This window comes from Canis lupus, chromosome 29, assembly GCF_011100685.1.
Source record: "Canis lupus familiaris isolate Mischka breed German Shepherd chromosome 29, alternate assembly UU_Cfam_GSD_1.0, whole genome shotgun sequence".
Lineage (NCBI taxonomy): Eukaryota > Metazoa > Chordata > Mammalia > Carnivora > Canidae > Canis > Canis lupus.
Window position 1 is genome coordinate 31,812,123 of NC_049250.1, and position 26,249 is coordinate 31,838,371.

The following is a 26,249-nucleotide window of genomic DNA, read 5'->3' on the forward strand; positions in this document are numbered from 1 at the left end:
TCCCATGTACCTGTCACTGTGCCAGGTATTTTGCTGTATTATTTAATTTACCAACTATAATTATCTCTATCTTGCAACTGAAGATTCTGGGACTTAGAGAAGTTATGTGATCTGCCCAAACTCACAAAGTAATAGGCAAAGTGAAGATGCAGAACCAGTCGCAGTCTGCCTGGGAACTTGGAGTCTGTGCCAGGCCTTGTCAAGACTGTGCACACCAGCCACCTGGGGATCCTGTTACAATGCATATTCTGGTTCAGGTCTGGGAAGAGCCGGAGCCTACGCATTTCTGCAAACGTGTTGAGCAATGCCAATGCTTCTAGTCAAAGCCAGCGACATACATAACTGGCAGGGTGCAGTGCAGAATGTGTATGTGTCCAGTGTGAGGCACACCTAGTTAATAATTCCTGAACTGCAGAGCATTAAATCAAGTACAGGGCCTTCTGAGCACAGGCCCTGTGCCACTGCCCAGTCTAGGCCCACGGAGCTGGCCCACCACGCTGGGAGCAGAAATCACTGTGACATGTAAGTCTGCCTTGTTCTTGGATCTAGCTAGTGTTCTTTATACAAGCTTGGCTGTCATGGGAGACCACTAAACATCTTTTATAAATCAAATTTTCTTAATTTAGCTATACATTATAAATAAAGGATTTCCATGCTTATCCCTCACATGAGATTTTCTCAGGTTCATGCACCTACTGTGCTTGGCACATAGAATTTACTTGACCTAGTTTAGATTCTTCTTTCCTTGGAGATCTTCCTTAACTTCTCTGAGCTTCATTTACTTCATCCTAACATATTCGTATTTTCTGTTCTTACTACTTACAGAATTCTGGTTGACCCCAACAAAGCAAGTCCTTTAAAAAAAAAAAAAAAAGTATAATGCCTTACACAAGTAAAGCATTAATGTCATGATAGGTTTTACTGCCTCTCAAGTATTTTCCTAACTGACCAAACATCATGACCTAAGGTCAAAAACCTCTGAGTTTTTACTCAGAATAATTGGCTTCAGAACATTCAAGAAATGCAGTATATAAAGATTGCCATTCCTACTATAATAGTTCCAGAATTTGAGGCCTACCAATCAACTTCTGTCTTTGGGTGACCTAGTGTAGGATCTTGAGTCAAGGAGTCTTCCCTTTCAAGTTACAGCTCCACAGCTCTGAGGCTCTTGCAAGCTAATTAAGTTGTCAAGCCTCAGTGTCCTCATCTGTAAAACCACATAGAAGTGGTAATAAGCATTATTATTTGTTAGGGTTAATTTTCAAAGACAATAAATTTAAAGCACTCTCCATGCCTACACACAGTAGAGACTTTTAGTTGCTGTTAGTAGTAGTAGCATTGTCGGTGTAGGTAGTGATGGTGGTATCAGATTTAATCTTACAAGAACAGAGTAGAAGTCTTTCTACTCTCAAATTCTGTGCTAAACTTATGCCAATAAAATCACAAAGGCCACCAGGCAGTCTGGGTCTTCCCTGGCTTGAGGTTGCTTTGCAGAATCTCGAAGACACATAGGGAGGGACTCTGGCACATGAGGAGTGGTCCCTACTCTTCCCATCTCCCCCATCTTTCCAGGTAGACTCCAGTGCTACCTCTTTGATCTTCCTCAGGAATAGGTTGCTTAACTTACCTATAGAATGTTTGTAGATTCTTAGAAGTGTAAATCTGGAAGGGACCTTAGATGCCATTTAATTCGACTTCTTATTTCTGCAGATGGCTGTAAAATCAGAGTGAGCTCGCTTTAGTAAAAGCAGGGGGACCACAGTCAGATATCTCTTCCCTTCTTTCCTTTTTTTGTCTTCTTTTTCTGACATTTACATATTTTAGGTGGTAAAGAGGAGGCCCTGCATGTGGTGCACATGGCATCTCCTGACCTCAGTAAAACCACATCTCTCTGATACCTGCCCTTGAAGAATGACAGCATAAATTCCTGTAAGATCAATAGAGGCAAAAGCCACTTCTGCAGTAGAAGCAGAAGCCACTTATTTCCTTGTGTGCTCCTATATTTTCAGTCTTCTTCACAGTGCCTGGTAGCTAATAGCTGTTTCAAAAATATTATTGAATATACATATAAGCACATTTCCTTTTTAAGTAGAACCATCTTATAAAGTTCCACTTTAAGATACTTGGTAATATTTAGTGGAATTTTTTTTAAGATCAACTATTATTCTCTTTCTATACTCTTATTAAACTGATTTTACATAACTTTTTGGAGACTTGATTTATCTGAGAGAGTGAGAGAGAGAGAGCATGAGTGGGGAGAAGGGCAGAGAGGGAGAAGCAGACTCCCCACTGAGTAGGGAGCCCCCAAATTGGGGCTCGATCCCTGAACCCTGAGATTGTGACTTGAGCCGAAGGCAGATGCGTAGCCTACTGAACCACGCAGGTGCTCCAACTTTACATAATTTAACTCATCCTGGAGAACGGTTACAGATTCTTTCTCACCTCTTAACTCTTACTTCTGAACTACATCAACTTTCAAAACCCCTTTCCCAAAAAAAAAAAAAAAAAAAAAAAAACAACCCCTTTCCCTACTATCATATTGGAAAAAAAATTTTTTTAAGAAAAATAAAAAGAGAAAAGTAAAGGAAAATCAGATCGTGTTTAGTGGTTAGCGCATGGGCTTTTGTACAAATAGGCAGTCAGTGTCCGTATGAATTTACATACTACCTTCTTCCAGAAAAGAATAATAACTGCTTAAACTCTCAAGAAAAGTTTTGTAGAGTTAAGGTTTAGTACGCAGCTTAAACAATCTACTACAACTCTAAGTCAGTGGTTTCTACAAGAACCTGGTTGTAGAACTTCCGTGAAGTACATGAACCTTATAAAAACAGTATCATTACTAAAACAAAAGGTTTCTAAATTACTTCAATGTTTGCTGTACCCATTTAGATTATAGCTGTCAGTAAACCCAAGGACACAAAGAGAGGTTCCACTGGGAAGGGTGGGTTCTAAATTCCAACCCCCCCGACCAAGGCATATCTATTATAAATACATGTAATGTATAGATTCCTAAACCCCCGAGTGCTAATATAATCATTATTTTCACGTTTCTTTTCTATGAAATGATCTTTGGTTGCTTGGCAAAAGCTTCTCAGGTCATAGCACTTGCTATTCCTCAAGTTATATCTGCGTAATTATTGTTAATAACGTCAATAATTTAATTTAAATGTTTGAGTTAAAACCTTAAATGCATAGAGTTAATCGGAAGAAGCCACAGTGAGTTAATATTATTGCATCAATTATGGAATTTGGAGAGAACAATTCAAGGTAAAAGTAGTAATGTGTGAAAATTAGAGCTTTTCTGCTGTAAGAATGAAGAGAAAGATGTATTTGATGCCACGAAGCAGAGAGAACAGTGGGTGGTAATCACCTAGAGAGAGAAAGGGAAACCTTATTTCAGTTATATTTTAGCATGAAGGGCTTGTTCAAAATTTATTCTAGGAGGAATATAGAAATGTTTGCTTTATTGGTAATGTCAGACAATTCCCAAGAATCATTTTTCTTGAGCCTAGAATTCAATCTCAGACATGAACATTCAGTATTTATTGGGCCAGACTATGTTCCAGGCTTTGAAAGTTTTAGAACCTAATAGGGTCCATTGAACTCTGAGCTGATTTTCACAGAGTGTGTTGTCATTTCCTAGAAAAATTGGCAGCAACAAACGTGGGAAGATGGAGAGTGTCCTTAGAGTTCACGTGTCCAGGGGTCAGGTCATATGCTCATGTGTATTAGTATAATTTTTCTCAAGAAATCCCTTTCAAAGGTCATAAAATAAATCCCTAATTTCTTTACTGTCCTGTGGCAAAGATCAAAACCCCAATGTGGTATATAGATTCTCCCGACGTGAAGTCCTGTGGGTCATGAAAAGTCCGTGTACAAAATACTGGGGGGGAAAGGAAGCAGAAATACTTTTTCGTTTGAAAAGTAGACATCCATGGAGTGCCTGGGGTAGCTCGATTGGTTGAGCTCCAACTCTGGGTTTTGGTTCAGGCCATGATCTTCTGGGTCATGAGATCAAGCCCCACTTTGGGCTCTGCCCTCAGTGAGGAGTCTGCTTGAAGATTTCTCTCCCTCTGCCCCACTTCCCACTCATGTGCTCTCTCTTTCTCTCTCAAATAAATAAAGAAATCGTTAAAAAAAATAGACGTCCATGTTTCAAGTCATAAGATATATATCCTAAAGTTATTACCTGGGTGGAAAAAGACTAAATTTATTAGTGTAAGATTTGAAGTCTTATGAAAAACAAAAATTAGCTAGACACTTCTTTCCAGCTTTCTGACATAGTCATGTAAAATTTTAAATGGATAGCTCATGTTAAGATATAGTACACATCGGGCATCCCGGGTGGCTCAGTGGTTTAGCGCTGCCTTCAGCCCAGGGCGTGACCCTGGAGACCTGGGAGCGAGTCCCACATCGGGCTCCCTGCATGGAGCCTGCTTCTCCCTCTGCCTGTGTCTCTGCCTCTCTCTCTGCATCTCTCTGTGTCTCTCATGGATAAGTAAATAAAATCTTTTTAAAAAAAAGATATAGTACACATCACATACACTTAAAAATTCAAGCTCCTTATGGCTAACTAAAAGTGAATTACAATATGCACAGTTTTTACAAACATATGATAAGAACAGTAATGGCTCTAACAGAAATTTAAGTGTGGCTTTGAAAAAAGAACTCGCCCTTCATTTTATTGTCTTCAAATATTAGTTCAGTTCCATTCTTCAACTATGACACGATGTTAGATTTGTTCTTTTATTTATCAGTTAAAACTTCAATGGCAACAGATTGTTTATTAGATAAAGAATGAACATGCCAAATTATAGTATTATTTAAAAGCACGAAACATTATTTTGAGCTAGTTCACCACATGTAATAGTAACTTTTACCCATATTTGATTTTAAAAAGCATTTCTTGCTGTGTATAGGAAGTTTGATGGTGAGGATAGGTGTTTTATGAAATTAATAAATCCCTAAATTACTATTATTTTTTATCTTGGTGAAGAATTTAGTAAACTCTTTATGTAAACTGTTCCTACACGTTATTTGAGTCTGTGGACTGCCTCCTCACACTTCAAGCATTCTCATCGCTTGCATTTCATGATATCCCCAAATTAGTATTTTGAAAAAAATTGCACTTGGGTACCTGGGTGGCTCAGTTCCATTAAGCACCTGCTTTCAGGGCAGCCCCGGTGGCTCAGCGGTTTAACGCCACTAGCAGCCCAGGGTGTGATCCTGGAGACCCGGGATCGAGTCCCACCTCAGGCTCCCTGCATGGAGCCTGCTTCTCCCTCTGCCTGTGTCTCTGCCTCTCTCTCTCTCTGTGTGTGCCTCTACGAATAAATAAATAAAATCTTTAAAAAAAGAAACCTTTAAAGCACCTGCCTTCAGCTCAGGTCATGATCTCAGGGGCCTGGGATCCAGTCCTTGTGTTGGGCTCCCTGCTCAGCAGGGAGTTGGCTTCTCCCATGCATGACACCCCCCCTCGTGCTCTCTCTTGCTGTCTCTTTCTCAAATAAGTAAATAAAATCTTTAAAAAAAAAAGGGAAAATGATTTTACTCCATAGGTCTCTCTATTGCCCAGGGGAAAGTCACAGAGAGTAAGCAGAATTCAAATATATTCTCTTAATATTGAGATCATTACTGACCTCAGTAATTCTTTTAGAAAGGTACGGGGAGAGAATTCTCCACTTGAGTGCATTAAGGAGAGAATGTGAGATGAGAACATGTTATCAAAGGTTACAAGCACTCTTGAAAGGATTTTTGTCATTCACTTAAGTTAGAGAACACGTAGGGGCAGAAAATAAGTTAATGTTGAGCATCCTGACATACAGAGCTGCATGTGGGAATTCCAGAATGTGCCACCGACCAGCTCAGTCTATGTGCCTACACTGCGCTAAGTCTACCTTCTTTTACCCTCTGAATGGTGAGTCTGTGACCTTCCGAATGTCTGAATAAAGAACATAGAAAGTAAACTCTCATTCTCAACTGCTGTTGTATTATTCGCTTCTGGCCACACGATGGAGTCCTTTCCCCACATTTCCTCATTCGGATTTTTTTTTTTCTTTCAAGAAGATTCATCCAATATTAGATGTATTAAAGACATTTAAACTACTAGAATATTCCACTGAAAAATGTAGGTTCTGTTTGACAAGGAAAATGAAATTTCCAGAAGTATTCATAAGCGGCCACAGATGATTTCAGATGAAATTTGCGATCGCTGAAAAATAGTGATTTAGGAGTAATGATTTTAATGATTCCTTGAAAGACACTAAAAAACCGTAAATATATGACTTCTTGAGAAGATAATACTATCTGGCAATGACTGACTTAATACAAACTTTGAAAGTCTGAATCAAGTTTTGAATGTATTTGAAGTAGAATGATTGTATACATATTATCAAGTTATTATGTGTGTGTTTCTGCCAAGTTTTAATATATATTATCAGAGCTTATCAGCCTTTGACCTCTGGTTAATAATGTTTTTGAATAAATTAATATTATAGTTGTTGAGATTGGTGGGCACCTTACAGTTTGCTGTGTTTTTATGGGCTCTATTTCATGGGATGCTGAAGGACCATGTTCCTGGGAAAAATGTAAACACCTGACAGATTCTGAACAAAGCAGAAATTAGCACCATTACCTCCTTTCACCTTAAGTATTTACACTATCTGCGGTATATCTTGGTTCTTTAACAAAACATCTTTAATTTGGTGTCCTAGGTGTGTTACAAAGCCTTTAAATTATTTCAGCAGTAGAAGGGTGGTTCGTGTCATTTCTGGACTGGTTTGAATGACCTAAAAAGGGCTTCTGAAACCTGAAGATTTAGCATTCCTCTCTCCGGTTCAAAGATCCATTTTTTTTTTCTCATAGGTGGTACAATTCTTTTGGAATGATCCCTCTCCTAAGCCTGTGATACTCTTCCAGTTCTCTATTCAGAATTCAGGTCTCTGATATCCCTCTCATTAGTGACCTCTTTGTGCTAAGGCATTGATTCCAGGAAGCCTCCTCAGTGGTAATGCATTCATTCCTGTCCTGTCACCTAAGATCCTTCTCCCTGCAATCCAGGGGGAAGAAAAAAGCCTTGTTGAATTCACCAACTGGCCAGAGTGACAACTCAGTGGACAATTTTTAATTTTCCCTCACAGAGTCTCTCGCTGATACACAAGACTATTTCTTTCTTCCTGAAACACTGTGTTCTCGAAGGTTTCCTGCTACACTTCAGGTCCCCATTTCTTGGTGCCTTTTCCCTGCCTCCTTCACTTCTGACTTTGTATTCCGATAAGTACCAGTTTATTTCTCTAGCTCACACCTCTTCTCTAAGCTCAAATATTACAGCCAAGATTGAATCATGACACAGTCATCCATCCTCTCCTTTGTTCAAGTCAGAAACCTGATTCCCCTTTCTCTTGAACACCCACACCCTCTCCAATCCTTTAACATACCTTGTCAATCCTGTTTCAAATTAGACAACCACTAAATTAACTTCTTTCTGTCTTCATTGCCAGCAGCTGATCCACTCTGTCATTTGTGAGTTCAGACTGTGCTATCAGCCTTGCCTTTCTCTCTTCCCCATCTTTCAATCCATTCTCTAGAACCTCAAAGTAATCTTACAAAAATATAAATAAGCATGATGTCACTTATTGTGTAAAACCCTTCAATGGCTGTTGAATACAGAGTAAAACTTTAACTGCCAACCTCTTAATAGGGTTTAATTGGTACTTACCTTTTCTCCTTTATCTCAAGTCACTGTTCCCTCTTCTCATTATTTTATAGCCACCAGCCTTTGTGTCTTCTCAGCTCACAGAGTATTTCCTTCCAGCACAGGATGTACTAGGATGCATTCCCCGTGGCTCTTTCTCATCTTTCAAATTTAATAATACCTCTTTAGAACAGCCTTCCTGAGTACCCACTGTGATCAACACTAGACATGATTATTTTCTTTACAGTACTTCCTAATTTGTTGGCATTTGTTTGTCTTCATCCCTAGTTATAATATAAATGCCTTTGAAGGTAGACTAATGGCTTTTGCTCACTAAGCATTTAAATCCTACATAGTAGGTAATTATTAATATTCACTAAAAGAGTAAGTAGATGTCTTTTTTGGGAGGGGTGTCTTTTTTTTTTTTTATCAGCCCACGTGGCAGTTAAAATCTGAAGGAATCACCATGGAAAGTGACAAGCAAGATGATAAAATTTTATTGCCAAATGCGTTGGGATAGACAGCTGCCTATGGGGAGGATCATTTAGCTAGGGTGCTGCCAAAGAAAACCCCAAGTGAGAAGAGGGGGAGAAAGAGAAGCCTCATGGAAAAATACCTAGCAATTTGCATGAGAATACACAGTCTCAGATTGAAGGAGAGATGAAGGACATTTGGCAAAAATAGAGAGAAAAACCAAAAATACTAATGGTGAAATACCCCATTTCAGTGGAGTGGCCCGTAAAAGAAATATGGAAGATTATTTTCTGACGTCATGTAACTGGCATATATATAAAAAATAATTGCAACTATAAACATCTCAATTACTTCAATTCCTGATTGAGTCAGCAAAAAGCAGAGCATCTAATTGTGTCTAGGACTTTGGCTCAGAATTATAATATATTAAAGGTGACTACAGAAAGAATCTAGCCTGTTATTAAAATCAAATCCTCTTAATCCCCTCTCTGATTTTTCTCTGTAGCACATATCACCTTCTAAGACCGTGTAACATTTATTTTACTATTGTATGTCATGTTTTATTAGCGAGTAGGCTCTCAGAAGGTAGGAATTTTCATCTATTTTGTTTACCCTGTTATATAGTAGATTCTCAACAAATGTTGAGTGGATAGAAATAAAAATGAATGACAGTATTTTACCTACATATTGGAAAATATTAAAGAGAAAATAATTATGAGGGCGTAGGAAAAAATACTTCAAGAATATGCATATACTTGGGCTCAGAAACTGTCTCCAGGCATCTATCCTAGGAAAATAAACATACAAGGATGTTCACCTCAACATTTTTATAATATAAAAAATGAGACGTAGCAATCATCAGTAAGAGCAGAGTTTTTTTTTTAATTTAAGAAAAATCTATTTAATGAAAGAATTCACCCAAAATAGTAGGCTCTCCTTGTTATTTAATAGTATGTAACTTACAAGTTTCATTAAAGTCTACTTTGTTAACTTTACCCATCAACATAAATGTGATACACGAGATACCATTGCTGTTTGAAGGGCTTGTAGTCACCAACCTGCTTGGATCTTTAACATCTGAGTATTATTAGCCAGTTATAAAAGATTCGCATGCTTTATTTTTTGAATACTTCCAATTTTCCACTTTATGTTACTGAGAAAATATCTATTCCAGGCCAAACCAAGGGATTGCTACAGGGGAACTGGACATTTTGGGGGTTTACAAAATACCTTTCATAGATGGTGTCATAGGGAAAGTGCCCTCGTGAGGTGTTTACATCCTCGTTTCCAGAACCTGCGAATAAGTTCCTGTGACTGCTGGCAAAGGGCTTTTGCCAATGTAATTTAAGTCAGAGACCTTAAGGTACGGAGATTACCCTAGAATATTCTCGTGGGTGCCCTCTAATTACATGAGCCCATGAGTCGTTAAAAGAGGAAGACTCTCTGGGAGTGGAGGAAGCACAGATATAATAATAGCAGGAGAGGTCAGAGACATCTGAAGTGGGAGAAGGACTCCAGGCACTGTTGCTGCTTGCAGGCAACCAGCAACAAAGGATGCAAATGAGGAATGCAGGAGGTTTTAAGCAGCTGTGAGGAGGCCCCAGGTGACAGCTGTTCCCAAGGAATGGGACCTCAGCCCTACAACTACTGGCAACTGATCAGTCTGGATGAGCCTGGCAGCAGATTTGCCCCCTGAGCCTAGGCCGGGCTGACACCCTGATTTCAGCTCTGTGAAACCTGGAGCAGAGGAGCCAGACTGGCTCTCCTGGACTTCTGAGGTACAGAAGTGTGGGTTACTAAATCTGCACTCCAATTATCAGAAACTAGTAAATATTTTAATAAATCCATCTGCATTTCCAAAGAATTAAATTTTACGATGTAGAGAGGAAAACTTGCACATCAAATTAGACTTTCTAAAAAAAAAAAAATCAAGGAGTATGGAATAGAATTAGAAGACTGAAACATAAATGCTTTTCTGTTTTGTTTTGTTTTGTTTTAATTTGAATTTTAGGTAGTTAACATACAGTGCAATACTGGTTTCTGGAGTAGAAGTCAGTGATTCATCATTTACATACCACACCCAGTGCTCATCATAAGAAGCGCCCTCCTTAATGCCCATCACCCATCTAGCCCATCCCCATCCACCTCTCTCCATCAACCTTCAGTTTCTTCTCTGTCATTAAGAGTCCTTATGGCTTGTTCCCTCTCTCCTTTTTTTTCTTTCCCCCCTTCCTGTATGTTCATTTGTTTTCTTTCTTAAATTCACATATGAGTGAGATCATATGGTATTTGTCGTTCTCTGACTTATTTCGCTTAGTATAATACACTCTAGTTCCATCTATGTCATTGCAAATGTCATTGCAAATTTATATAACTGCTCTTCCATCAGTCAATGGACATTTGGACTCTCTCCGTAGTTCGGCTATTGTTGATAATGCTGCTATAAACATCACAGTGCATGTACCCCCTTAAACCTGTATTTTTGTATCCTTTGGGTAAATACTTGGTACTTCAATTGTTGGATCCTAGGGTAGTTCTATTTTTGACATTTTGAGGAACCTCCATACTGTTGTCCAAGTAGCTGCACCAGTTTGCATTTCCACCAACCAAACAAGAGGATTTCTCTTTCTCTACATCCTCGCCAACACCTGTTGTTTCTTGTATTGTTACTTTTAGCCATCTTGATGTGAGGTGGTATGTCATTGCGGTTTTGATTTGTATATCCCTCATGAGGAGTGATGTTGAACATCTTTTCATGTGTCTATTAGCCATCTGGCTGTCCTCTTTGAAAAATGTCTAATCATGTGTTCCGCCCATTTTTTAACTGGGTTGTTTGCTTTGGGGTGTTGAGTTTGATACATTCTATATAGACTTTGGATACTAACCCTTTATCAGATATGTCATTTGCACATATCTTCTCCCATTCTGTAGGATGCCTTTTACTTTTGCTGATTGTTTCCTTTGCTGTGAAGAAGGTTTTTATCTGGATGGGGTCCCAATAGTCCATTTTTTCTTTTGATTCCCTTGACTATGGTGATGTGTCTAGTAAGAAGTTGCTATGGCTAAGGTCAAAGAGGTTGCAGCCTGTGTTCTCCTCTAGGATTTTAATGGATTCTTGTCTCACATTTAGATCTTTCATCCATTTCGAATTTATTTTTGTGTATGGTGTAAGAAAGTGGCTCAGTTTCATTGTTCTAAATGTTGCTGGCCAGTTTTCCCAATACCATTTGTTGAAAAGACATCTTTTTTTCCATCAGATATTCTTTCCTACTTTGTTGAAGACTAGTTGACCATAGAGTTGTGGGTCCATTTCTGGGTTCTGCTTTCTGTTCCATTATCTATGAGTCTGTTTTTGTGCCAGTACCATACCGTCTTGATGACTACAGCTTTGCAATATAACTTGAAATCTGGAATCGTGATGCCTCCAGTTTTGTTTTTCTTTTTCAGAATTGCTTTGGCTCTTAAAAGTCTTTTGTGGTTCCATGCCAATTATAGGATTGTTGTTCTAGCTCTATAAAAAATGCTGATGGTATTTTGATACAGATTGCATTAAATGTGTAAATTGCTTTGGATAGTATAGACATTTTAACAATGTTTGTTCTTCCAATCCATTAGTATGGAATACTTTTCCATTTATTTGTGCCCTCTTCAATTTTTTTCATAAGTGTTCTGTAGTTTTCAGAGTATAGAACTTTTATTTCTTTAGTTAGATCTATTCCTAGGTATGTTATTGGTTTTGGTTCAATTGCAAATGGGATCAATGCTTTGGTTTTGTTTTGTTTTGTTTTTTTATTTTTTATTTTGCCTGCTTTGTTACTCGTGTATAGAAATGCAACAGATGTCGACACATTGATTTTGTATCCTATGACTTTGCTGTATTCATATATGAATTCTAACACTTTTTTAGATGGAGTCTTTTGGGTTTTCTACAAAGGGAATCCTATAATCTGCAAGTAGTAAAAGGTTGATTTCTTCCTTGCCAGGTTGGATGCCTTTTATTTCTTTTTGTCATCTGATTGCTGAGGATAAAACTTCCAGTCCCCTGTTAAATAGTAATGGTGAGAGTGGACAGACATCCCTGTATGTTCCTGACCATAGGAAAAAGGTTCTGCTTTTCCCGCATTGAGGATGATATTAGCTGTGGGTCTTTCATATATGGCCTCTGTGATGTTGAGGTGCTCAGATGGTGAGGAGGGGCTAAATCCCAAGAATGGCAGGGTGGTCTGAGGATCCCCTGGGTCTCAGGAAGAATGGGTGGTGCCAGGGTGCTACATTGTTCCCAGGCATAAGAGTCAGGAAGCCGGCTGACAGCAGTGGGTCTTGGTGCCAGCTTTCTGCTATAAACTTCCATCCTCTGAGGGATTGTTTGACCGTTTTTCTGTGACTAGCAGGCATGTGTGGCATCCTCTATCCTAGAGGAACAGAGTGGATCCACCCCAGGGGCATCCTTGAAATTTGAAGTTTTGAAACTCAGTCATGCACCTTAGATAAAAAAGCTACAACTGGAGTAGAGTGAATGCAGGGTGCAGATCGAAACCAGGGAAACAAATAAAGTGATTGACTGCTCTTCTGTGAGGGCTCAATGAAGACTAGTAGCGGGTGTGAACTTTCAGCTCTGAGGCTGAAGAGGCAGGACAGAAGCATTTTCATCCTTCCATCAGTGCTGAAAACCTTCAGGGTGCAAAAAATCGCCACTTAGTGGAGGCCACAGCCCGTACACCAAGCCCCCCCCCCCGAAGAAACATTTCCACTGAAGCAAGTCAGCCTGAGAATCACCACAGCAGGCCTCTCCCCCGGAAGACCAGCATCAACAACTAGCTGCATCAAATTTATTGATCATAGAGTGCTGCAAAGCTTCAGCTCTAGGGGAAATAGAATTAAGCTTCCTTTTTACTTTTATTCTTTACTTCTTTTTTTATGTTTTCATTTATTTTCTTATATTTTCCAACTCCTTTTTTTATTATTTATTATTACTATTTTTAATTTATGTATATATTTTCTATTTTTATTTTTGTCTTATTTTATTTTATATTTTATATTTTGGGATCTAGATTTTTTTTTTAAAGATTTTATCCATTCATTCATGACAGACACAGAGAGAAGGCAGAGGCATAGGCAGAGGGAGAAGCAGGCTCACTGCAGGGAGCCTAGTGTGGGACTTGCTCTGGGACCTCAGGATCACACCCTGAGCCGAAGCAGACATTCAACCACTGAGCCACCCAAGTGTCTCTGGGATCTAGATTCTTAAAACAAGCTGACCAAAACACACCCAGAATCTAGTTTTTTTTTTGGTTTTCTTGTTTTGTGTTTTCGTTTTTCTTGGCTTTTTGGTTTTTGTTTTCTTTGCTTTTTGCTTTGTTTTTTTGTTGTTGTTGTTGGGGGGGGGGGTTATTATTTATTTATTTTTCTCTTTCTTCTTTTCTTTTCTGGGGAAAATGACAAAATGGAGTAATTCACTCCAAAAGAGAGAACATGAGGTAGAATTCACAGCCAGAGTTTTAGTCAGTACAGACATAAGTAAGATGTCTGAACTAGAATTTAAAACGGTGATTATTTGGATACTAGGTGGCCTTGAAAAAAACATAAAAGACACTAGAGAATCTCTTACTACAGAGATAGAAGAACTAAAATCTAGTCAGGCTGAAATTAAAAATGGTACATCCTATATACAAACACAAATGGAGGTCATAAAAATGAGGATGGATAAAGTACAGGAACACCCAATGATATAGAAGATAAAATTATGGAAAATAATGAAGCCAAAAAGAAGAGGGAAAGAAAGGTGGACCACAAAAGTTGACTTAGAGAACTTAGTGATTCAGTAAAATGTAATAACATTAGTATCATAGGAGTCCTGGGAGATGAAGAGAGGAGGTTTATTTGAATAAATGTTTGTATTATCAATAGCTCAAATGAAACTTGATTGCATGCTGTTTGAGTTGCTATACTTTTATAATATATTTTGGAATAGGGAACACAATCTTTCTTTCTCAGGACTGTTTTGGCTATTTGAGTTTCTTTATGGCTTGAGATAAATTTCAGATTTTTTTCTATTTTTGTAAAAAATGGCATTGGGATTTTATAGGGATTGCGCTGCATTTGTAAATTGTTTTGGGCAGTATGGACATTTTAACAATATTAACTCTTCCAGTCCATGAACATGGGATGTCTTTCCCCTTATTTGTGCCTTCTTTAATTTCTTTCATCAGTGATTTGTAGTTTTCAGTATATAAGCCTTTCACTATTTCACAAGTTTATTCCTATATGTTTTATTCTTTTTTGACATTTTATAAATGGGATTTTATAAATAATATTACTTTCTTAATTTCTTTTTTAGATAGTGTCTTGTTAGGTTATAGAAATGTAACTGCAGGAAGACAGACATAGAATAATGGTACAGTACAGAGAATCTAAACATAAACCCACACATATATGATCCACTCATCTTCAGCAGGATTCCAAGAATACACAATTGGGAAAGAATAGTCTCTTCAACAAATAGTGTGGGGAAAACTAGATATCCAAAAGAATGACCTTGGGTCCGTATCTTAAACCATACACAAAATGGTACTCAAAATGGATCAAAGACTTAAACATAAGACCTGAAACTGTAAAATATAAGGAATTTCATGACATTGGTCTTAGTAATGATTTCTTGGCTGTGACACCACCAGTAAGACAAGCAAGAATAGCAAAAATAAGCAAGTAGGACTACACTAACTCTAAAATTCTTTTTTAGCAAAGGGAATAATCAACAGAGCAAAGAGGCAACCTAAAGAATCAGGGAAAATATTTGCAAATCATATACCTGATAAGGAGAAGTGTGGAAAATACATAAGGAATTCCTTCAAATTAACAACAATAACAACAACAACAAAAAACAAATAACCTGATCACAAATGGACAAAGGACTTGAATAAGCAGATCTCCATAGAAGACATACAAATGGGCAACAGGTATATAAAAAGGTACTCAAGGGGGTGCCTGGGTGGCACAGTTGGTTGAGTTTTCAACTCTTGGTTTCAGCTCAGGTCATGATCTCGGAGTCCTGAGATTAAGCCCCACCTCCAGCTCTAGGCTCAGCAGGAAACCTGCTTGACATTCTCTCTTCCTCTGTCCCTCCCATTCATGTTCTCTTTCTTTCTTTCTGAAATAAATAGATAAACTTTTAAAGAAAAGGTACTCAACATCACTAATTAGGAAAATGGCAAACTAAAGCCACAGTGAAATACCACCCTACATCTATTAGGATGAGTATTATCAAACAAATGTGAGTGAGGATGTGAAGAAATTGAAACCCTTATCCATCTTTGGTGATGTAAAATGATGCAGCTGCTGTGGAAAATATATGGAGATTCCTTAAAAAATTAAAAATAGAGCTACCATCTGATCCACTGCCGGGTATTTATTCAAAAGAAGTCAAATCCAGATTTCAAAGAGATCTTTGAATTCCCATATTGATTGCAGCACTATTCATGATAGTCAACATGTGGCAATAACTTATATATCCATTGATGGATGAGTTGATAAAGAAAATTTGGCATACACATACAATGGAATATTATTCAGCCTTAAAAAGGCCCACCTGCTGTTTATGACAGCATGTATGAACCTGGAGGATACTATGCTAAGTGAAATAAGTCAATCACAGAAAGTCAAACACTGAAAAAAATCTACTTAGATGAAGAATTTAAAATAGTCAAACACATTGAAATAGAGAGTAGAATGGCTATTGCCAAGGCCTGGAGGAAGGAGAAAATGGAATTTTCTATTCAGTGAGGTAAAGTTTCAGTTATACAAGACGATTAAGCTCTAGAGATCTGCTGTTCTGTGTTATGCTTATAGTTAGCCACTGGGTATTGTACACTTAAAAATGTGTTGAGGATCTCATGTTATATGTTCTTACTACAATAAAAATCACTGCGTAAACAACAGACTGATGAACTTGACAGTATTCCCAAGCAAAATTCTAGAAGACATAAAAGGTTTTAGAACATCCTAGAAGAAAAGTGATGATCATGACAGCATAACATCACAAACCCCACACCCCATTTCTTTTACTGATAGTGTCACTAAGTTGATAAATTTAATAAATGCCTTTATAACATCTCTGCATTTTAACAAAATCCAACGATATTCTTTTTTGATTACTGAAAATCCAGTAGGATTCATATTTATATACGTTTATAATATAATTTGTGTATTATATATAATAATATATAGACACACAATCTACTCTTTTCTTTATCTTCTGTATGAACTTTACATTTAGTATATTCCAATATAGTACTGACCTTGTCTTATTCTGGCTGAAAGCAATGTTAAACGCTGTTATTTTGTAAAGTACTGCACAGAAACTATTTAGAAGATAGTTTTGAGGAAAACCTTATGAATATCTCCAAACAAGCATTATTTTGAATAGGAATGAAGGAAAGTTTTTCCCAGAGGAATATACAGTATTTTCGTCTCAGTGACATTGAATTCCCACTGCACATACTCCTGTGGCCTTGAATAAGTAACTGACTCAATATGATACTATTTCCAGAGCACAACTCTGTAATGTCTTTATGCCATGTGTATCACATTTCCATTCAAAATAGAATAGATTTCAATTTAAATATCTATCTCACAAATTTTTATGATAGTAACTGAAATTGGTTGCACTTCTTCTGGTCATAAAATTGTGGAGAGTTTAGCCATAGATTTAAATAGCATATATTAATTTCTTCACTACAACTGATAGAATTGAGCTTCTTTTTTTTTTCCTGAATATTAACTGTGGTGGTTAGAATTCTAGAGACTCGGTCGTGGGTGAATCTCCATTTAATGCACTTTTTTAGACATATGCTATAAACTGTATTACTTCAAAATCTCCTCTTTCAGAAGTAAAGTTCAAGGGTGCTTGGGTGTCTCAGTCGATTAAGGGCCTGCCTTTGGCTCAGGTCATGATCCCGGGGTCCTGGGATCAAGCCTCACATTGAGCTCCCCTCACTAGGGAGCCAGCTTCTCCCTTTCCTCCTTGCTTGTGCTATCTTGGTCACTATCTCTGTCTGTCTTTCAAATAAATAATTAAAATCCTAAAATAAAATAACAACAACAGAAGTAAAGTTCATAGCTAGGTAAATCACAAGCTGATCACCCCTAGAGTTTGGATGTTGGGTGATGACTACTTATCAGGTATATAAAGTAGAAACTTCATCTTTCTTTCTTTCCTTGTTTTCCCCTGGGTCTTTATTTTTAGTTGCACAATTTGAAATACAAAAGATAACTGTTTCAATAAAAATCATATTTTAAAATGTACATGATATTTGAAATACACTAACTTTACAAAACAAAGCCTTAATTAATTTCATAGATAAAATTTTTTGGTAAAATTTTTTTTCTTTTAAGATAAGGGAGGATAGTAACACATCATGTGTATTTAAAACCAGAAAATACCAACAACAACAGCGATGACAAATAAAAACAAGCTATGAGTCAACACTAAAGATTGAATTTCAAGTGATGTTTGAGAAATAAAGACAAAATAGCTTATTTTTGCATAGATGCTAACTTTACTGGTCATATTATTCCAAATGAGGGCAGGTGAGTATGTGTGCATCTCAGCTGTTGTACTATTAATACAGAGCCACGTGGCAGTATAGAAAGAGCTGCCAAAGACTGCAATTAGTCAGTCTTTTTGTTTGGATCTTGCCCCCATTTACAATTGTTTGGATTTGGGGCAAGTTACTTAACTACTTTAAGCCTTGTCTTCAAAACAGAATTCTAAGGAGGATTGACTAATGATCAAATGACATAATGAATGCCAATAGCTTAGCACAGTTTCTACCAAACAAAATATACCTCATTAATTAGTCGTCATAGCCATCATGGTAATTGTAAAGATTGCATTTGAGACGACGATCCAGCCTAGATGTCAAGTTTTAATATTAAACTAGAATTAAAAAAAATAAATAGATTAGATTAGCAATTTTTATTATTAGATCTTTTTTTATGAGTGGTTTCCAAAGCGAAATGAGAGTACATATATAAATAACATAATACACACTAATCACACAGATTTTATGTGTTGCCCCTAAACATATCCTCTTCATTTATCCTTCCTTTCTCCATGCTTTTGACCAACATCCTCAGTCTGCCCCATTTCTCCCCTTCTTCATATCTGCTTTTCAGAGGCCTTACTGCATTAATGGAAACCCAGCTGAACCACTATATCTTCCAGGAAGCCTTTTCAGATATCATAATTTAAGTAAATCTGTCCCTCTGTCACTCCCCAGTATTTGTCATTTCTTAAATATTTATAGCTATTTATGAAATGTTTGTCTGCCCCATTACACCATGAGCTGCTGGGGCCCAAATACTACATGTGCTCAGTTTTATATTCTCCATGGCTCATAGCACACCTTCATGTACCCAGTACATTTATTCATTCACCACAACATTTTCCACCACTTTCCATGTGCAAGACACTGAGGATGCAACAATAAACAAGACATCCATGATAATAGGTAATAATAACAAATAAATGCACTAAAGATTTTCCTATTCTAATAGTCATATTTCCAGTAGCCTTTGCCATGAAAAACATGGCTTGAACTTGAAAAGGGAAAGTCTCTAAATACTAATGAAAACAATTCTCATAAAGACCATGACTACTCTATACGAAGCTCAGCACTCAGGTCAGCGTGTACTGACTTACTTAGGAAAGAAGTAAAATTAAATTAAGGGATTATATTAGTCATTTGGTTTCCACTGGCAACCATTAGTTCCTTCTAGGTTCCAGGGACCATAAATTATACTTAGGAGTGAGTGAGAACCACTTCGAGAACACTCAATGACAGCATTATAAAATGTCAATAGTAAGGGATGATATAAAATAAATAATAGTAAGAATGGCAAGCTGGGCCTTTCAGTGGGAGGGCAACTAACTCTTTCCATGTCAATAGACTCCAAAGGGCTCACATTCGATAGAAATATACATCACCAAGGATGAGCTTGCCTTGAGCAAACAGTCCTTTGATAGCTATAAAATTATTCAGCATCAGCTAAGATGAATGCAATCATCGTGACAAATAGTTATAGAAACAGGAAAGGACCACAGACAATGAACCCCACAGAGTTTACACAGGAACTGAGGATCGTCATAGTTGAGAACACTCTCATATTTGTTTGTTAGCTCTCTTTACCAAAATAAGAATCCTCTAACTCTTTATAAAGGATTTTTTATAGGCAAATAAAACTTCACTGATTATGATTTCATAGATAATTAAAAGAAATATTCTATATATTGGAGAAATTCAGCCATCAAGACCCAGGCTGGCTGAAACACCATAGAATTCAATTGTGCATTCAACAAGAACAGTGGAAGTTAGCAATATTTAGGATTAATTCCAAAATGTCTTCTGTCTAATTTGAGATTGTATTCTTTGTTGAGCCTGAAATTGGCATTACACCATAAAATGAGAAGAAGGCTACCATATGCCTGGCTTCTGAGAAGTGCTTAGCAGTACTTAGAAGATATTTGCTTTAGATTAATAATGGTCAACCTGATATTCTAGTATACACCACATACTATCTACTATATAGTTAGTACATAAGTTGATTAGACATTGAGTTCACCAACTAAGAGTCAATTTGAGATGAAGTTTTTAGAGTTATTAGCATGTAAATGATGGGGGAAGCCACAGAATTTGATACAGGCATCACCAGATAGGGTGAATAGAACGTGAAGACAGGGAATCTCCTAGGAATAGGTTTAAACAGTGTGAACGGTTCAATAAAAATTTGGAAAGAGGTAGAAAAAAAGAGGTAGGAAGGAAACCATAGAGCAGTATGTTACAGACTTACAAGAGAACCCCAAGGGCTTTGGGGGAGGTCAACATACTAAATTTGATAACCACTACAATTTTCATGAATTTGTTCTGCTGATACTCAGATGGTAGGAAAATGGTATACTGCTTTGTTTCTCTATCTCGATTCTACTACGCTTATTGAGTTGAAGTTTTAACCGTATAAATTACACTCATAATTTTTTTTGATGCTAGAAAGTCCAGATCAAGTAGTTACTAATCAAGTAGTTAGGGAGAACCTGCTGTTTTCCAGATAATGATGGTATAAGAATATGTGAAATAGTCATGATTCCTGATTTCTGCCATTTTGAAGTATACGTCCTTGTTACTGAGAGTGGTGTTTGTTGAACATTTATAATGAGTTCATGTGCTCAGTGCTTTATATATGTTTTCTCATTGAATCCTCAAAGCAATTCTGAGGAAGTATGTTATATGATTATCTGTATTTACTGAAGACAAAATAAAACCTGAAAGAGTATTTAATTGATATACTATGCTGGGAGAAGATAAAATAAATCCAATTATCTTATGCTTTACATCCTTTCTAATTTTTTATAGTGGCTGTCATGCCCTCTCACTACTATTTTTATAGAAGAGCTATTCCTTTCATGACAAAGATTTTAGGCCTTTTGTTTTTCTGGATAATTATATCAGGATATGCTCTGTGTGCACAGCGATCTCTTTTTAGGCATTTCTGAGTATAGTCTTTTAAGAGCGATAGGATAATCACCTCCCTTCTGGTGGAAACTCCCATTACATTCAGCTTTGTAGCAGTTACATATGCTGTTGAGCGCTTTAAATTAGAGGTCGTAAAACTCTGTAGGCCTTTTCATATGAAGTGAAATGATGTTAACTTGTCCTTGGATATGAATAATTTGGGGGTCACTGGGTTTTTTTAGATCTAGGAGATATAAGAAAATGGTACTAGAAATAGAGGAAGGACCTTATTCAACCTAAGGATCTTAGCATGATACCTGAAATACCGGTATTCAATAATTTTAGCTCCTATTAGTCTTAGTTTAATGTTTTAGACTTAAAGAACCTGGATAATACGACTTTCTCACTCTCAGCAGTTCAACAGTTTAGCTTGATGCCTTTATGACCCGATCTGTGGATTTATTGCATCATTGGCATTCTCACTCTGAGCATAATTAAAACTAACTTTGACTTATGAACCTCTGCTTATTCCTGACGTGAGACTCTCAGATACCACTTGTCTTCCCAGTTGTTTCACCCCATCCCACTCTTCCCAGTTTATTTGACCTCTTTTTATAATGTAGAGTGTACTTTTCCAACAGGAGTCCATTTGAGAGCCATGTAGTATTACCCACCTTCTTAAGAACCTCTGATTCTTTCTTGCTTATTAGGATTATCTGCCATGTATTACCAAAATTTAATTTTACACACATCCCCAAAGAAACACCTTCCTTTTTACCAGTACTGCCTAAAGTGATCATTCTGATATTTGCTCCGAGATTTCTACAAGGTACTCTCCTAAAATTTGGAATTATAACCTTTATCAGTGATTCCTTTCAAGATCATATAGATTCAAAGTGGAAACATAAGTTTCTCCTGTAGTTTGCTAAGTGCAAGCCAAGTGGCTTTTAGTACCATGGAAGAACCCTTCCTTTGAGAGATATAAGTAGGACAAGTTAAAAAATACATTTCTTTTTAAAGAGTCAAAGTATCCAGAATAAACCCTAAAAGAACTATCCCCTTGTGACATCTTGGTTCTGTCAGCTGGGTGCTCTATGGTAGCACAGCATCACCATGTGTTCCATCCAGCAGACCGGCCCGTATGGAATATTGTTCCCACAAGAATAGCACCTCACTTCCTCCCATTGTCACCGAAATGTTCCTCTCCTTTTTCCACCCACTGATTCTTGGATCTTTTGCAGGTATTGATCTTGTTGACAAACAGGGCTATTCTACACTTACTTTTTAGATTGGTTTCTTTTGCACAAAGAAAATCCTTCACCCAGAGTGGCATATATTTTTTAGAATGTGTGGAGCAGGAAAAATAGATAGCAGCATTGAAGTGCATCTTCAAATCTATTTAAGGATAAGATAATATCTATGTTCCTTGCAGAAAAACATCCTCACAGCTTATTTCTCACCTTTTCACCCAGATGGAATGGCAGGAATCCTGACTTTCTAACTATTCTGCTATTGCTTGTCTCCATCCACGTGAAGTTTGAGTTTCCTGTCATATCTGAAAATTAAAATAGGAATTTAATCAAACTACTTTACCCCCCAAAATATACATAGAGCTATGGATATGTTCTGTAAAATTTAATTAAAATATTAATGGTTTCTATACTTCAAGTTCTAGAATTCTGTGAGTCTGTGATTCTCTCATGTGAGAGAGACAAAGTATTGTTTCACTTCTTGTATTTTAGTTATCACTAATTCGCATTACAGAGGATCCTAAATGTACTGACACACCCAAACATGCTGCAGTGTTGTAAAGGACTTATTCTTCCACAGACTTAGATACAATGAAAACGGAGAAATGATTGAGGCTAGAGGAGAACTGTATGGCTCAACATTGGTCACTCATATATTTTATGGTTGCTTTCCACATGTGTTTTCTTGTATTAATGCATTGTTTTAATTTATGGTGAGTTGGTAAGTGAAAGGCAGGAAGAGAAGTATGATGTGTGCCGTGGAAACTAGAACTATTGAGCAAAGAAGTATTACGCATTTCTTAAATTTTACTACTGCTCAATATGACAGTGTTTCTAACAATGAGGAATGGATGTCATAGAGAAATCTGGAGCACCAAATTGCAGACATTTGATCTAAACAACCACAATTAGATAAAACTCTATCAAATCAGTTTTTTTTTTTAGTTTTTCTCTTTTCAAACCAATATTCCCAAATATCTAAGGACATCAGGAGTTAGATTTGAAACTGTCATCATCATCATCATTATTATTGCTATTATTACGTGTATGCAAGAGTTAAGTGACTCATTGCTAGAAGATATGCATGTTCTCACACCTGGCCCACAAGGACATTATTATTACCATTTCACAGGTAAGAAAAACTGATCAAATTTATTCATTCATTTAACAAATATGTATTGAGCATTTATTATGTGTTAGGCTTTACTCTAAATATTTGGCATATACCAAATAAAAAGACAGCTAAAATTCTTATCTTCATGGGCTGACATTTTAGTCTTAAGTTTGCTCACTTATTACTAGACATAAGTGAGTAAGTTACATATTAGAAATTCATACATTCTTTGGAAAAAGGAAAAAAGTAGGTCAGTGTAAAGAAGATCTGTATTGCCGGAGTGATAGCAGGGGAATTTCAGCACTATAAAGTTTACTCGTCAGAGCCCGATGCAGTACTCGATCCCGGGACTCCAGGATCGTGCCCTGGGCCAAAGGCAGGCGCTAAACCACTGATCCACCCAGTGATCCCCCCTAATGCAATTTATTGACATGACTGATAGGATGGGTCTCAATTCTGTCATAGTATCTTTTGTTGTAGTTACTATACATATTACGTTATCTAATGTTTACTGTTTTCCCATTGTTTTGTGTATCCTTTCTGTTTGATATTGTTTCTTTCTTTAATTTGCTTAACCTGTATTTTGTAGTTGATAAAGATTTCTACCTTTGTACTGGTAGCTACCTTTGTTTTAATACTTACATAGTGAGGGACACTTGGGTGGCTCAGCGGTTAAGCGTCTGCCTTCGGCCCAGGGCATGACCCTGGAGTCCGGGGATAGAGTCCCATATGGGGCTCCCTGCATGGAGCCTGCTTCTCCCTCTGCCTGTGTCTCTCATGAGTAAATAAATAAAATCTTTTTAAAAATTAAAAAAAAATACATGGTGATCTTAATTCTCTTTTTACTCTTTAAAAAAAACATTTAGTATCTCTTTTGTCAGTTTTTTTTTTTTTAATCTTTTGACTCGTACCTAATACAGGTACAATACAAAAGTCAATGAACTGATCCTACTTTCCTGTCTCATTTGTGTGTTTTTTTCTTTTATTCATCAGAACATATCATGTTTACATATTATTCTTCTACCTATGACTGAGATTTTGAGTTTAAGAGCAAAGTTCTAGGGAATCCTGGCTCAGTTGGCTCATTATCTGCCTTTGGCTCAGGTCATGTCTCGAGGTCCTGAGATTGAGCCCTGCTTAGCAGGCAGCCTGCTTCTCACTCACCCTCTGCTCCTCCCCCCCTGCTCATTCTGTCTTTCTCTCACTCTCTCAAATAAATAAATAAAATCTTTTAAAAAGAACTAAACTTTATAAGTCTATAGAACTAAATCTTGTCTTAGTCCTATAATTAAGAACGTGAAATATCATCAATGCTTTTGCAAATGTTTCTCTAGTCAAGACTTGATTGGATGAAGTTACATCCTCTAGTAGATTCCTTCAGAAGAGCATATGTATTCTCTGAGTTTTTGAACATTCAAAATTGTTTTTTTTATTGCTTTGACACTAAAAGAATTTAGCTGTTGTCGGGATTTCTTTGTTTCCTGAAAATGCCACTTCATATTCTCTTGCTTTATATTTCATTTTAGAGAAATCTGATTGCCTGTCTACTTCTCATGCCTTTGTACTTTGTCATCTCTTTACCTGGCAGTACTGAGGATGTTGTATTTTTCTTTAAAGTCTAATAGTTTTTACCAAGATATATCGTGGAGTTGCTTGTTTTAGTTCAGTTTTTCTTGATACTTATTTGGCCCTTTCAATATGCAGATTCAGGTTTTACTGTATTTTCTGGTGAGTTTTCTTAGATTATGGTTTTCAATATGAGTTCAGTTCCATGGTTTCAATTTTCATAGTCAAGGACACCAGATATACAAATGTTGGACATCCTTTGCTTCCCATCTCTTTCACTTTCTGACCCTTTGCATTTTCCTTTTTTATATCATTTTCATTATTTCATCAAGGCCTTTGATAAATTTTCGTTAGGATCCATTCTCTCTTGGACATCATGTGATTTAGGCTTCCTTTGTGATATTTACTATTTCTTCTATTTCTTTTTTGGGTTCAGTTAATTCTCATTTTATTTCTTCATCTTTTTATTCATTTTGCTCTCCGTTTTTATAATTCCAATTCTAAATATCTTAAAATCATTTCCAAAGTGGTGTTTGAGGATATTTAATTCAGTTTGGTATATTGTGTCACAATTCTCTTCAGTTTTTTGGTTTTGTGGGGAGAATTTTCATCAGCTGAAATACTTTGACTCACTTTTACTGATTTTTCACAATAGTTTTGTATGGGGAAAGTCTGCTCTTTTGTATTCCTGTATCCTTCATCTATAAAAGTGCCCACTTGTTCTAGTTCTGCCCTAATCTGTGCAGCTTCTTTTATGAATCATGTTTTTGATGGCAGTGTGGTGAGTGGAGAGATGGTGGGTATTTTTCTTTCATTTCTTTAACTTTCACTACTTGTGTCCTCCTTTTCCTGCATGTCTGTATATACAAGTTATGCTTCTTCATCTTAATTTATCTCCTCCTGTCCCCCCAGAAGCTATGACCCCCCTGAAGTTGCCACTTCTACTGTCACTCACTTTTCCATAGCCCAGTGCTAGGAACCTCCAAGTGCTGACCTGTGTTCATTCAGTATTTTGGCATTTGGTATTGAACATTCTGTCTTTACTGATGGTTTCATTTGTGTTTTATCTCAGACATCTTCACTCCTCTACTCTTCTTAACTGAGTCCTTTAAAGTTCCTCTGTCTTCATCTCTGCACCCATGTGCTTGCAGGGAAAGCGGCGAAAACGCTATTGGAATGTCTTTTCTTTTACTTACAAACAGTGGAAAGATTATTGCATTTTCTGGTTCCTACTGCTGCTGAGAGTGTGGATAATATGTGCTTTTATTTGCTTTCCTTGTGGATTTTACACATTTCGAGGGGAGGGGAAGTAGGGAGATTTAAACCTGAGCAGCAACTATTGTCTTCCAAACCCATAGAACTTCAAGATCTGAAATGGGGTCAGCATAGGAGATTTTAATGAGAAAGCTATATTAAACAAAGACTTGAAGGAGATTAGGAAGTTATTTATGGGGATTTGGGGAGAGAAATATTCCAGGCAGAGAAAACAGCACAAAGGTTCTGAAGTGTGAGCATGTTTGGCATGTTTGAAAAATAGAAATGAAGGGGGCTGGAGTGGACCATTGATATGGATATGGATTTGGGGGAAAGAGTAGAATAAGAGGTCAGAGGAAAGGAATGAATTGTCCTGCCTAAGGATTATGGGG

The 26,249-nt window shown here is 37.0% G+C and overlaps 2 protein-coding genes and 1 long non-coding RNA gene across 20 annotated transcripts in view; 1 reads left to right on the plus strand and 2 right to left on the minus strand.

The window, feature by feature from the left end:
- The window catches only part of RALYL (RALY RNA binding protein like), a 714,416-nt gene that overhangs the window by 423,043 nt on the left and 265,124 nt on the right, over positions 1 to 26,249 (plus strand). The gene's annotated exons all lie outside the window — the stretch shown is intronic.
- LOC111093174 lies at positions 912 to 2,913 on the minus strand. Its single transcript, XR_005381170.1, has 3 exons — positions 2,865 to 2,913; positions 1,628 to 1,714; positions 912 to 1,207 (listed from the first exon to the last, which is right to left on the minus strand). It is a non-coding gene; the product is annotated as an uncharacterized LOC111093174 (long non-coding RNA).
- LOC119866730 overlaps positions 12,005 to 26,249 on the minus strand; it is an 87,157-nt gene continuing 72,912 nt past the window's right edge. The window contains exon 5 of the mRNA XM_038579653.1: positions 12,005 to 12,838. The gene's annotated coding sequence lies outside the window, so the exon portion shown is untranslated. The remainder of the gene's footprint in view (positions 12,839 to 26,249) is intronic.